Source organism: Pavona decussata, unplaced genomic scaffold, assembly GCF_977016875.1.
Source record: "Pavona decussata unplaced genomic scaffold, jaPavDecu1.1 SCAFFOLD_84, whole genome shotgun sequence".
In the NCBI taxonomy this organism is placed as follows: Eukaryota; Metazoa; Cnidaria; class Anthozoa; order Scleractinia; family Agariciidae; genus Pavona; species Pavona decussata.
Genome location: NW_028145502.1, coordinates 5,359,520 through 5,373,557, shown reverse-complemented (window position 1 = coordinate 5,373,557; position 14,038 = coordinate 5,359,520). Strand labels below are relative to the sequence as shown.

Here is a 14,038-nt window from a genome sequence, read left to right as displayed (position 1 = left end):
GGTCTAAACTTATAAGACATGAGAGGACCCACACTGGCGAGAAGCCTTTTAAGTGTGAACGCTGTGGCAAGGGGTTTAGCGAGGCAAGACATCTGAAGCGACACGAGGGGACACACACTGGGGAGAAGCGTTTTAAGTGTGAACGCTGTAGCAAGGAGTTTAGCGAAGCAAGACATCTGAGGCGACACGAGAGGACACACAGAGTTAAGGACAAGCAACATGATAGGCTTGCCAATGGGTGACCGCAGGAAGAACTAAAGAAAGATAGAGGAGTGAGAGAAAAATGTTCAAGAAAGCGACATTTTCAATGTCAACATTGTGATAAATGTTTGTCCAGTGAATATGGACTTAATAGACATACCAAGATTCACACAGGAGAAAAACCTTTTAAATGTGAACACTGTGACAAGCGGTTCAACGACACAGGAAACTGTCGTCGACATGAAAAGACTCACACAAGAGGAACGCCAGTAACGATGCAGAAGCCAAGGAGTCTTACAGCACACGTTTGTTGGATTTGTTCAGAGGAGTTTCGCAGTGAGTTTATCCTTCGTAAGCACTACGATGATCATATGATGGAGATCGGCGATGCAGACCTGCCGGCAGAATGAAACGCCCAGATGGCATGATGGGACAGGTATTTACTTGGGATCACCAACAGACTACTAAAGTGTGATGTCACAAATGTTCGAATTTTTGAAATTATGGGATTTATTAAGGCGTTCGCAAAGAGCATGATGAAAAATGCCTTCTTGGCAAAAATCATCATCTTATTGCGCTTTGTTGGTGGGATATTGGGACTTTTATGCTTCAATGACTCCATGCAGATCCTTCTAATTTTTTCTCTGTTTTAACCGTTGAGAACAGAGACAAAATCACAAGGATTTCTATTGGGTGGTTGGAGCATAACAGAGCTAATATCTCACTCCCAAATTGCAAAAAGATACTGATTTTTTGTAGTCAGTACAGGATCACCAATAGGGAACTTAAAGACAACGGCCACGGCAGCAAAAAAGTCACTTGAAAATATATCTCTTCGCGATTTTTCCAATTCGTTCAACTTGTACAATGTGGGCGAAGTATCCGGGAACTAAAATTGATAGGAACGGCGTTCACGTAAGGAGGAAGAAGGAAAAATTCACCATCGTGTTCTCGCTTTCCCCACAAAACCTTGAATTTGGTCATTTCACGTTGTTGTTTTGCTGATGACGGCAAAGAAATGTACAAAAACATAACGCACATGCAGAGTGATTGCTCGGTTCCTTAGTTGTTTCTGGCGTGCGGGGGGAGAAAACTGTGTGGACGAAATTGTGACCCGGGGTATTGAATCGTAACAACGAAACAACTGAGGAATATAGAAACTGCGAAAGTAGCGATCCTGTATTGACGTTACAGCTATACTAACAACAGTCTGCCATCCTGCGTGGTATATTGTATCACACCGGAAGTGAAATTTCACGTTTTATGCCTCAAGTTCAGAGAAGAAAATTAATAGGGATGCTTTATTTTTTTGGCGATTTTCACATGACAACAACATGACGATTTGATCTAGCAAATAAAATTTCGGACATACACTCTTTTACTGGGCCCAGTTGTTCAAAGCCTGATTAAGCTAATCCTGGGTTTACGTGAGATTTGATTCAAGTTTGATGACTAATCAATAAAGATTCTTCAAAAATATTTTTGTCCTTCAGTTTTGACATAGAATTTTCTTTACCAACAGCTTAGAATAAGCTTTTTGAAGACATTTTTAGCAAGTGAAATGAAAACCTCGGTTAACTCGTAATCACAGATTAGCGTTAATCGGCTTTCGAACAACCGGGCCCTGGCCTTTTTCAAGCTCTAAGATTGTTGCGAAAACAGCTTCATCTGTTGTGTTTCTTGTTTTACTTACTGGACAATCATAGAGTGAATGAGCTTTAGTTAAATGGTTTGCCATATATCAAATCAAATTCTGTTTAGAGGCAGTGTGATAAGAGTGTACCCAGCTTTAAACTCCCAACGTTTTTTGATGGAAAAAATATTCTTATGAATGGCTTCTCTGTATTAAGCAACAAGAAAGAAATGTTGTACTTTTTATTTGTAATATATATCCTTATTTCCAGAAATGCACCTATTTCTGAATTTGGGTACCTTTTTGTCATTTTAATATTACTTTATGTTTGACAGAATTATTTGTGTTTTCGTAAGAGTTAAGGGTTGGGGACACCTCGTGATGTCTATCATACGCAACAATACAGTTCATGCATATCATTATCGTGCATTTCTTGACAAATCTTAGCCTGCGTGACAGGCGCATGAAAAATACATAGGGTGCGAAAAAGAGCGTGGAGCGCGAGGGAGGGAGACACGCGTGTCTCCCTCCCTCGCGTGCCCTATCTTTTTCATGCGCTTGCCACGCATGCTAGCCATATCTCAAATGTAGAACTTGCAAGGGATCCGTAATTCCAAAGTAATAAACGACCGTTGTGTATTTGCTGCATTTTCTTACTAATTGCCTTATCGCCCTCCAAATGATTGTGCGGTTCCAATAACACCCACCGCTGATGGCGGCCATGTTTGGGTGTGGCTCATCTAGACTGCAAAGCAGTTTTGTTTTCGCTCATGGCCAACGTAGTCATTCCATAGTCTTTTGGAGGCAGTCGAATGGCACTCACTCAGTCACTACGTAATCATTAGTTTATTCCTTAAACCCAAATTAACCCATTGGCGCGTAGTTTGTCTCAAAACCATGACGTCACGCATCAAAACGCGCACTCTCATTGGTTCTTGTAGTCACATGATAGTCGGTGTTTGTTCCCTTATCTTATCTTTCATTACATTTGGCTAGGGCACTCGAAATTTATTCTGCATTTCTCGGTTCTGAGGGGTTGGGGGGGGGGGGGGGGCGGTGGGTGTTGGGACCAGCGGGTATTGGTTCTGGGGGCAAGGCAAAGAGGGGAGAGCAGGGCCCCCGAGCCCCTTCCCTAAATTTACTACATATTTCCCCTTTGAAGAAGACACCAAATGTGCACTTTCATAAACACCACATACACTGATTCATTGCTTTGCTGTTTTATTTACTTGGGACTTTCAAAGTTCTACATTAATGTTTTCTAGCTAAACAACTTGTTTCAACCAAGTTCCTCAACGCTAGTTATCATTTTTCCTGTTTGACTTACATATCTTCAATCGATTTATTAAAGTGCTAGTCTGTGAATTGTAAGTTGCAATCTTGATTGCTTTTTCCAGACCTCACAAAGAGATTGCTGCCTTCTTTACTCGTTTTGCGCCTAGGAAAAGATAAACACATACATCTGAGCTGATTTTACCAAAATGTTCACTAGAAGTTTTCAGGTTGGTTTGCCTTTAACCTGCATTTCAACGCCTTGCCGTGGGTTACAACTTAAGGGGGGGGGGGGTGGGGAAGGGGGCTGCATCATCTGATACGCCAGCACTCTGTCCAAGGAATGCCCTTGGTAAGCGATGGCATTAGTGGGGTCAGAAGTCTAAAGTTGGGGGGGGGGGGAGGGGTGGGGAGAAAGGGCTTGTTATGTTGTCCCGATTTAATTTTTCACTGCTTTCCTAGTCAAAAGACTTCTTGGAAAGTCTTTAAACATCATATAGGTTTCATTTAGGTTGAAAGGCCAATCTCAGGCACCCTGTCACAGTCCCGTGTATTCTGTGGTAGCAGGGGCAGCAGTCCAGCCAGAGGTGAGTGTCGGAGGTGCACAGAGGGAAGGGTAACTGCTAGATGTTGGTCCTTTCACTTGTGGTGAGCTTAAGATACCTTTTGGAAAATTAAGTCATATTTACATATAGTTATGAGGATGCCGGTTCACTGTCTGTACACCACCACGTGGCGCGATTTTTTTCCAAGGGTGGGTAGTTTGTGTTTACGCAAACGAACTGGCATTTGTATTGATAGCTGAGTTTAATCGTTTGTCTCACGATTGAGCCACATAGATGTGATCGCGACGTTTGACCGCTATTTTTAAATTTTTTTTTACATTTTTATTAGCCTACGACAAAATATTTACAGTACTACGCACTACTTATAGTACTTTCAAAGTTACAATTCTTACAGTTTTCGCAATACTTACAAAATCTGACTTACAATATCACGCTATACTAACAATATTTACAGTGCTTACAACATTACACATACATTCAATAGAGGAAAAGAAGCCAAAAGATAGATAATTATATCAGAAATAAATATATATTAAATAATAAATAAATAAATAAATAAATAAATAAATAGCGAAATATACTAAACAACTAAAGATGAGGTCTTTGTAGGAAATATATATATGGAGAAAGGAAAGTTATATAAGATTCTCACTTTTCCATTGTAATTTTAGGTTCGTTAAAAACAACAAAAAGCTAGAGTGTGATTCAGTCATTTTGCATGCATATACTTTTTGATCAGTAGGACTTAATGCTAACGGTGCATTCCAAAAAAGTGTGTTCCAATGAATCAGCGTTTTGACACTGACAGCAGGCATCGTTATTTCTAATTTTAAATCTTTTAAGTTCTTTATTAGCTACTAAGATTCTATGGAATAATTTAAAGGCAAATTCTCTTAGTTTATTGTCAATGGATATTTTATAAATGTTTTTAAATAATTTACTCCAATGGTGGGTTAGATCAAAACCCCGCTTAGACCAAGACTTCACAGCTGTAGGTTCTGTTGTAGCCTTTTCCTGAAAAAATTTGTAGTAGTCGACTTTGCAACGCATTTTAGTCAGTAAGATTGTTTTATTATCAGATAGATGAAATATATCACGTTCCTCAAGAATACTTCTGTCAGGTATAAAATTCTCAATAGCATCTTTCTTTAATCCATAGACCTTTTTTTCCATAAATGGCGGCCGATTTGTTACTCCTTTCGATATATGTTAATTAGCGCTACTAATCTTGTTTTAGAGCAAAAATTCTATTGAATTTATCAAATGCTAACGGCGCTAGTAAGGGTAATTTTAATGCAAACAAAGAATTATATATCGGCAGCCATTGATGGAAAAGGGGTATATAGGTTAAAAAGCCTGAGCTATCCTTTCTCCTTTCACCCCATATGGCCTCGGCAGTCACCAATGGCAAAAATTAGAAAGGAAAATAAAAAAAACATTCTTTGCCGATGAACAGCCCATTGGCACTTACCGCGTCTCTTTCGGAGGGAACTTTTCCAGGCGGAGGGAAAACTGGTGGGGGCCTGAGTTCCTTTGGTGGGACTAAGAAGAAATCATACCCATCAGAAGTTACCGTTACAGTGCAACTACTAAACACTAGCCAATCAGATCACAGTAGGATACGAACAGTGAATAATTCCAAACTTTTAGGTTTTACTTGCTGACCCCCGTAACAATAGTCGCGCTGTAAACATTTTTCAATGGTTCGAACCTGAAACTTTTCAAAGGCTAAAAGTATTTTCAAAGAAAGCGCCTATTGTTTTAGTCATCTTCAAAGTGACATTGGAAATTTAACCTGCCTTTATTCATGTGGATTATCTTTGCGATGAAACAACATTCTTGAATGTTCTTGGTGGAGATTTTTATAACGGTCTTATGCAGTAGCTATCATTGTTAATTAGTGAATTTTTTGCCACCTGAGCGCACTCATTGATTAGCTAATCAATCAAAGAAATCAATCAATCAACTTTGTTTAACGAGGATGATACTTAACAGTCTGTTGCGACTGACAAACCTGTGGCCCTGTGATTTCAGATCGAATAGGAATTTGGAAATGTTGGTTTTTGAGGAGAGGGGAAAAAAGGAGACCCGGTGTAAAACCTCTTGGAGTAAGGACGAGAGCCAACAACAAACTCAACCCACATATGACGCCGAGTCCCGAGCCACATTGGTGGGAGACCAGTGCTCTCAATACTGAGCCATCTCTTCTCCCCAAGTTCCAAGGTCCATGAGCGTGTACAAGTGCAAAAACTATGACGTAAGAGGGTAACGGAGAACTGTTACCAGCGAATGTTGACTGCTTTAAAATGTGATCAAAACGACTCGTTAGGGAGCGTGTTGTTGTCATAAGGTTCTAGCAAGTTTTTTAAAGACTTGCTTGTTTTGTTCCCAAATGGCTCTGCACTAGTTCCCAAACAAATAATATTAGGTGTTTTCCTCGAGACCAGTCATTAAGTATTAATTTACTAACCTCTTACTAACCGAGCGCGAGGGCCGTACTGGGGAATATTAGCCCGAGGTCGTGGCAGTACGGACCGAGCGCAGCGAGGTCCGTACAAAAACAATATCCGTACAATATTCCCCAGTACGGCTCGAGCAAGCTAGGTTAGTAAGTAGTTTATTATATGGCACTCGGAGCAAACTTGTTTATTTATAAAAACGCACTTCCGGTCACTTGAATTCAAAGGGTTTCCCGCGTGACGTGTTTTTGATGACGCGAGCAACCCAGAAAGAACAAGCTTCGGTACCACGAGTTTGAAAGCAAATTTACTGAACGTTTACATGTAATCATGTTGATTATAGAAAAGACATCAAGAACGATTTGTAGCGGAATTTGACGAAAATCTTAACAGCTGCGGTTTGTTTTTGAAACTCACAAAACTGGTTTCGTCGAAACTTTACTAGCCCATCACAAAGTACGGATCAAGAAAAGGTTGCTGTGAAAATCACATTCAACCTTAAAAGAAGCAGCATTAAGTCAATCGTCCTCATCGCTCTCATCTGTGGCTTGGAAACCCAAGTGTAGGGATAAAAACCACCACACAGTTCTTTGGAGTGCAACTGTATTGGAGTCGCCGAATTCTCCTGGTTCAAAAAGAGCATCTTCTTCGTTTTCGTCAATCGCCTGAGCGGCTTGCAGCTTGTTTCTTCTGTCGTGTTCAGTTGTGAACTAGTGACTTGTGATTTGCAGCTAGAACTCTTCTCGATTTTTCAAACTCATTGTCCTTGAGTATGTTGAATGGATATTTCTTCTCGGATAAGTATCGCTGTATATTGCGCTGAAAACGGGAAAATGTTGCTGGCTCGTATTCACCTTTTCCTGCGTACGTTCATAAAAGAAATTGGCGAAAGGTGCTCAAGCTCGGACGCAGTTAGGTTTTCAATTGTTTGACTATTTAAGCCATTAGCTTCAATAAAACGGAGTAGCGTGATCATATTAGTAGACGTCTTCCTTTTGCGTTTTCACTTCTCTGTTTGTTTACGAAATCGTCAATGGCTTCGTGGCCTTCGCTGATGCCTGTTTTTAGAGGTTTCTAGATCTTTGGGATAGTAAAATTTGCTTTGTAAATAATATTCTTTTTCGTCCATGTTGGAATCAGTCTTTTGGGTAGTTTCTTTGCAAAGAATGAAAGTATTTTCAGATTTTCTTTTCGCAGTTTTAGCTGCAAATTTTCAAATTTGCCGCTTGTCCTAAACAAAAATACACGGCTTATGACCGTTTCCACGGAAACGGTCCGTATGGTAAAATCCCGACCAAGAAAGAACCAATCAGAACGCGCGGATTTACCTCAAGACTACCTTGCCATATAATAATGTTGCGTATTTACCTATGAAGATAGGCTGACAGGATGGTACTTCATTTGATCCACACTCACAGCCGTAATGTTGGCCGTCTTTAGAAAACTCAAATTTCTCACCAGCTGAATACATTCGATTACCGTCACTGCAAACTGTTAACAAGAAATGTTCTGGTTTAAGCAGTGTGCTCATCCGGACCGATACACTTTCATCTGAGATTACTTTTTATGTACATAATACACCCTTCTAGTTTTCATCATGCTGTTTGAAAAAGACATATCACTGATTTGAAAAGTGTAACCCGGCTTATTTGAGTTCTGAACTGGATAAAAGTTGGGTTAAATGATATAAATAAAAATGAGGAACAGTGTTGCACCCGATTTCCAAACACCGCAAAGTGGGATCACAATACTCGGCTGCCCGTGATTGTTTTAGCCCCCTTCCAGTTGTTTGGAAAATAATCGAATAAAACACTCTCTCGAGTGTATTTGATATAGCTTCTTAAGCCATTTATAAATCTCGGAGAAATTCAAAGCAAAAATTCACAATTTTTTTTATAAATAAGACCACTTTTCCACATTTCCCTCACTGTATTGATTTCCTTTGCTTTCTCTCTATGAATTATAATTGAGTTTAAGAAGGCTGTTACGAAACTATTCATTAAATTTGCCTGAAATTGCGACCAGATTTTTAGGTGTTACAGTTATGCAAATAGTTTCCAAGAACGCCATGGCGCTCAGTATTTGAGAACCTTGATGACAACTTCGAAAAGTTAAACCTCGCTATAGGAACAAAGAAACGCCAGGAAGTGGTGCTTGAAAAAGAGATTGTGTTTTGCAAAATACCTTAGATGCATGCGCTTGTAAACTATAAAAGGGGATTGATAAAACTAACCTTGTCATTAAAAATACAGAGTGACGCGAAAAGATGTCTCCAAAGACGATGTACCAAAAACAGTCATCTACGGTCGATTTAATTTGAGTTATACTGAATTAAAATAAAAATACATAAATTGTATTAAATCTAAATTATATTCAATCTTAAGAACGGTGCCTACTAATATCAGAGGTATTTTTGCGCTGTTTATGACTATGCGGGAAAAGCATATCTTAGCAAGGGCTATTGGAATCCAAAAAGAAAATTGGGGGTAACCACGCATTTTTTTTTTTTAGAGATAATTAAGCAACAAGAATTCTAAAGAGCGCCAAAATACAAAACAATGTATGAAATTTTTTCTCAAATTGAACATAAATTATCTCTGAAAAATGCATGGTTACTCCCAATTTTTTTTATAGATAACTAGGGCACTTGCCAAGGTCTGTTTTCTCCGCATAGTTTTAAACTGCGCAAAAATATCCCTGTATTTGTATTACCACCCATAGGAAACCCGAGTATCTCGAGATGCGCAGAACGTGTGCGCAGTAGCAAAAGTAGGCACCGTCCTTAACAACTCAATCACTAATTCATTTAAAAATTATATATATCTTTATTACAAAACCTCAATTAAAATCCTATTTACAATCAACCTGCTGTTACAAAAAATCCAATTAATTTGATGATGACAATTACGGGTACAATCATTTAAGACAACGTTTCGTTGTCTTAAATATGATTCTACCCATAATTTTCATCAACAAATCGATAACATTATCATGTTTGATAATAATAATAATAATAATAATAATAATAATAATAATAATAATAATAATAAATAATAATAACAATAATAATAATAATAATAATAATAATAATAATAATAATAATTAAAAATATATATGTAAATAAAATAACCTTTATTAAAGTATTCCACACAAATTGCTATTTACAAGTTAAAAGTATATAAAAAAGAGCTATTAAAAACCTATTCACATTTCATTTCGATTAAAAAAAAAGAATATTTTCAAGCAATAATGTTTTTGTAAAGAAAAAGAAAAAAAACCAAATGTCATGAAGTTTAAAAAAAATGAAATTCGGCATTTTAAAATCAGTTCCACTTGATAAAAAGAAAAGAAAAAAAAAATAAACAAAATACGCATCTCTCAAACGGCCCCTTCTGCAGTTTCAATGTTAATGTCCGCGTTCTTGATGTCACGTTGAATTCTTCGTAATGTCCTAGAACCTCTAAGACAGACGAGTGCAGACTTAACGGTGCGAATGAAATTCGGCTTCTGATCCATGACATGGTTTTAGCATATTGCTCCCCTCTCTTGATAGCAATCAGCTCCGCTAATCGACTATGGTATCTCAAGCATTCATTGCCCATTCCGCCGGTTGTAGTGAAGACCAAAGGTGTAAATGTTCCATGCTCAATGTCGAGAACTCTCCTTGAGAACAGGCGCTTTTTCTCATTCTCATGCGTACGATAGATCTGTTGCGGCTCCAGGTCCTTATACGATTCAGCATTGGGGTGGCAAACCCTTACATCAAAGAATGCCGATCGTCGTTGCTCCCAGAACCCACGTGCATGGATATCCAATCTCGCATCTTTTGCTTTGTTGGATCCTCTTCTTAACTGTTTTCCAGAGATGTCTAGGAGAACTGGCTCAGTCTCAACGTCACTGCAAACTGTACTCAGGAGTTCAGCCTAAAGATCTCTGAGCTCATTGTGACGCTGAATGACGAAACCTCCTAGTTTACAGATCATGGAGTGGTCAACTGTAAAAACTTCCCCACAGGCACATGTGGAAGGGATGTCATCTATTGGCCAGTCATAGCGTAGTTTAACAGCGTCGCGGAACTGCCTTTTATTGAGGTTAAAACCCAGATCTTTAAGAGAGAGGACTGTAAGCAACGCCGATGATCCTTTTTCCGCCGCCAGATTCAGTGCTCGCTTAGTCTTACATGGTGCCATCTCCTTAATACGCTCTGTTCTGTCTACGAGTTCCTTTGATCTTTCCCTTGTTACTGCCTGTTGTGCTGATTTTACGAGGGAATCTTATGGTAGCTCATGTGAATGAGATACGATTTGTTCAACGAGGGGTGTTGTTACTTTGACTGAGGAAGCGTACTCGCAGCTTGCTTCAAGGCATGGGTTTCCAAAACCAAGACCACCTAGGCGGACTGGCAGCGCAAGAATGGTCCTATCTAGCTGATTACACTTTCTCTCAGTAATCGCAGGAATGAGCACCTGAGATATTGCATTCTCTAGTGGCTCTTGTAGATCCTGAATGTCGGGGAGAGTTCTTAAAAAAAACGTCCACCGATGTTTCAAGCCAAAGGTGTAGGCTGCGTAGCACGCTTGTGGTTGAGATAGAGCAAATTCTGCTAACGTCGACGCTACTTCATTGACCCAATTGGACACCTTTTCGCTGACATATTCCTCTAAATATCCTCGGGAACCTGTCACCGCCCCGAGATGTTTTTGCCCTTGCACTGTGACATTAATGGACGTTTCCTTGAAGGCTTCTCTGGCACTTTCTTCCTTGGCTGGTTTTGCGATAACCCAGCATTTTTTGTCGTTTGGAAAGTACCCAAAATCTGGACCAAGAGTGCTAAGGACATCCCACCACTTCTTAATTAATTAATTAATTAATTAATTAATAATAATAATAATAATAATGATGATTATGATAATGAAGATGGCAACGATGACGATGATGACAACGAAGATGATAATGATGATTACGATAGTCTTAATTTGTATAATTAACAACATTGTTTGACAAGAGAGGATGAAGGTACTCTTGATATCATCCTCTATCCAAAAAATCTAGTGCAGAGAACTCTCTCAGAAGTGATTTTTAAAAATAGAAAACAGGCCCTTCAACAAAAACCTCGCACAAACAATAGAATCTTGCCTTTTGTCACGCAATACCACCCATCAGTTACTAACTTGAAACAAATACTAATGGAAAACTGGCATTTAATAGAACGACAACCATTGCTCAGAGAAATTTACAAGGAACTTCCTCTAATTTCTCTTAAGGATATACTCGTGAAAGCAAAACTCTAAAAACGGCTAAAGCACACACGTGAGAGTCACGCAGGCCTGTCACTATTTATAAAATCCACTCTCTTGATCTCGACTGAAGTTTAATTCCTGTCAATTTAACATACGGTTTCGTCTGTAAATAAAGTATATGAAACTATGTATGGTATTTACATAATGTTTAAAACACGAGCGGAAGTGTTTAATCGGGATTTAAAACCACAAGGCGCAGCCGAGTGTTTTTGGACCCGATAAAATACGTGCTGCGAGTTTTTTGAACGGCTTAATATGCATTCCTGGAAAGGCTTGTGTCAGAAGAATTCAAAACAATGATGCTTTTGTGAACGTTGGATATTAGCATACTAGAAAAACATTAAACACCGCATACTAATAAGGAGGAGGTTTTATCGGGTTTTAAAACCTCTGCACCGCGTGATTTATTATCGACCATCTGATAGGTCAATGGGCTTATAATTTATTAATGACTATTTGAAACTTACCATATGATCTTTTGTCTAAGATCTAAGCGAGAAAAGAACAAATAAATAAATAAATATTAAAACATTAGTGATGTATTTGTATTCTAAGCTATTTTCATGTCAGTTTTTTTACCCTGTCTACTTATTGATGGTAACATTCATCGCAACATTGTCCGTGGAGTGGATCCTAAACATCTTCAACAATGTATCGACCTGGTATCGGCCAAAATTATTATTAACAAGAGAGTAAAAGCACAAAAACATTAACATCAATTTTAGCTCATTTAGCAGTGAAGCTTACATTGGCACAGATCCGAACTACTGCCAATTATTATGTTTGGGGGAAATTATTAAAGTGGAAACTTAACACCCGAAGTTCATTGTGTTGGGATGGCTTGGAACTTTTCCTGGTTTTTCATTTGTTTTCATTCGTCGGAAAATATTCCAATAAAACGGGTATTGACTTATTAAGGGCGTGAATATAAGTCATGGTTCATATATTAAATTATAAAGAAAAGGTTTTAACAAAATAGTTTTAAAATGATGCAGTTTATAAAGGGTGATTTGTGGGAGAAAAACTTCCTCATTCCTCATTCAATTTCCTCATTCAGAAAAAGAAATTACAAATTTTGTTGCCCTTGAATGGGACAAAACTAAAAACTTTACGATATTATCTGGGAAGGATGTGAAAATGTTTTGTATAACAAGCAATTTTTTTCAATACTGTATCCTGCATTTTTTCATTTTTTCTCTTGTGGTTGTTTATCAAGAACATTTCCACTAAGTTGGATTGCTTACTAGCGGTTTCACAACTTTAAAGGACGGTGCCTCTTTTTGCCGCTGCGCATACTTTCCGCGCATCCGGGATGGCCCGAGAACCAATAATATCTAAGAAGGCTATATACCTACTACTTCAAAATTGTTGATAACCATTTGTGAAAAGAAGATCTTAGCAAGTGCTATTGAAACTGAAAATGAGAATTGGGAGTAAAGAAGCATTTGCTTGAGATAACGAAGCTTTAGTTTACAGAAAAGCGTCTTAGGCTCGACTCCTGTTGTGAAAACTTGAATTTCTTTTTTTTTCAGAGTATGCCTGTGTCACTGAATAAATAACAAATTCTTAATGCCATGCGTTGTTATGTATTTCAACGCCTTTTAGAATTATTGTTGCTAATTATCTCTAAATAATGTGTGGTTACCTCCAATTTCCTTTTACCATTTAATTAGCCCATGCTAAGATTTGCTTTCACACACAGTCTTAAACTGCGCAAAAATACTTTTATATTGGAAAAAAAGTGTTTAACTGTGATGTTACTAAATTTTCTTTCTTACGTATTGCCCAGATACACTGCATTGTGAACAAACATCAATAAAAATGGTTCACGTTCTTGCTGATGTAGCGAGTTTCTCAGGTTAAGTAATAAAGATTTTAGTAAAAGATTATCAATAATAATTATTTGCTCATGTTTTACTCACCGACATTGCTACATGAAGATGTTTAAATCTGCCGAAACACTTAATCAATCAAAAACATCGTAACAAAAATATTGTGGTTCTTTATAAGTTATACTACCTATTGTACACAGAGGCTTAAGAAAGATTCGACTAATTTTGCTGTCATTAATTTGGTCGTTTTCTGAATACCTAACCAGTCAGTCGTTAATTTCCGTGAAATTTTTAAGGCTGGCCTCGAATTTTCGGAAATTCTTCTTGAACCTTACATCTGCATCTTAAAACGTTATCTCGGTGGAAATCTTTTCATTCCATGCCGAGGAATAGTCATTGCGGGAAATTCATCGTTAGAAATCTTTTTTTGAAGGTCTATTAAAATGCATTATATCTCTTACCATCAAACGACTTTATTTTATCTCTCCACTAATGATTATGACACTGTTTTAAAAGTCAGTGCTAAAAATAAACTTTTTTATTCAGTTTCAAAGGCAGTATTCATTTCGTTTGGGGGAAATCTGGCCAATGTTTTTGCTCTCTGAAAATCTGGAGGTACTGAACCCTCGTATTTCTATTAAAGTCCATCCGGAAGGGCCTTTTCTGTTCCAAACCCATAAATATACCAAAGAACTAAAAAAAATGACAAAAGTGACTCAAAATAACAAACCTTATCATTGATTCTTCCAGCAGATACATCTAGCACCGAAGCGGT

At 38.1% G+C, this 14,038-nt stretch overlaps 1 long non-coding RNA gene across 1 annotated transcript; it reads right to left on the bottom strand.

The window, feature by feature from the left end:
• Positions 1-3,046: 3,046 nt before the first annotated feature.
• On the bottom strand, positions 3,047-7,698 carry LOC146475611 (uncharacterized). The gene is made up of 3 exons (XR_014865910.1): positions 7,500-7,698; positions 5,144-5,214; positions 3,047-3,272 (listed from the first exon to the last, which is right to left on the bottom strand). It is a non-coding gene; the product is annotated as an uncharacterized LOC146475611 (long non-coding RNA).
• Between the last annotated feature and the right edge of the window lie 6,340 nt (positions 7,699-14,038).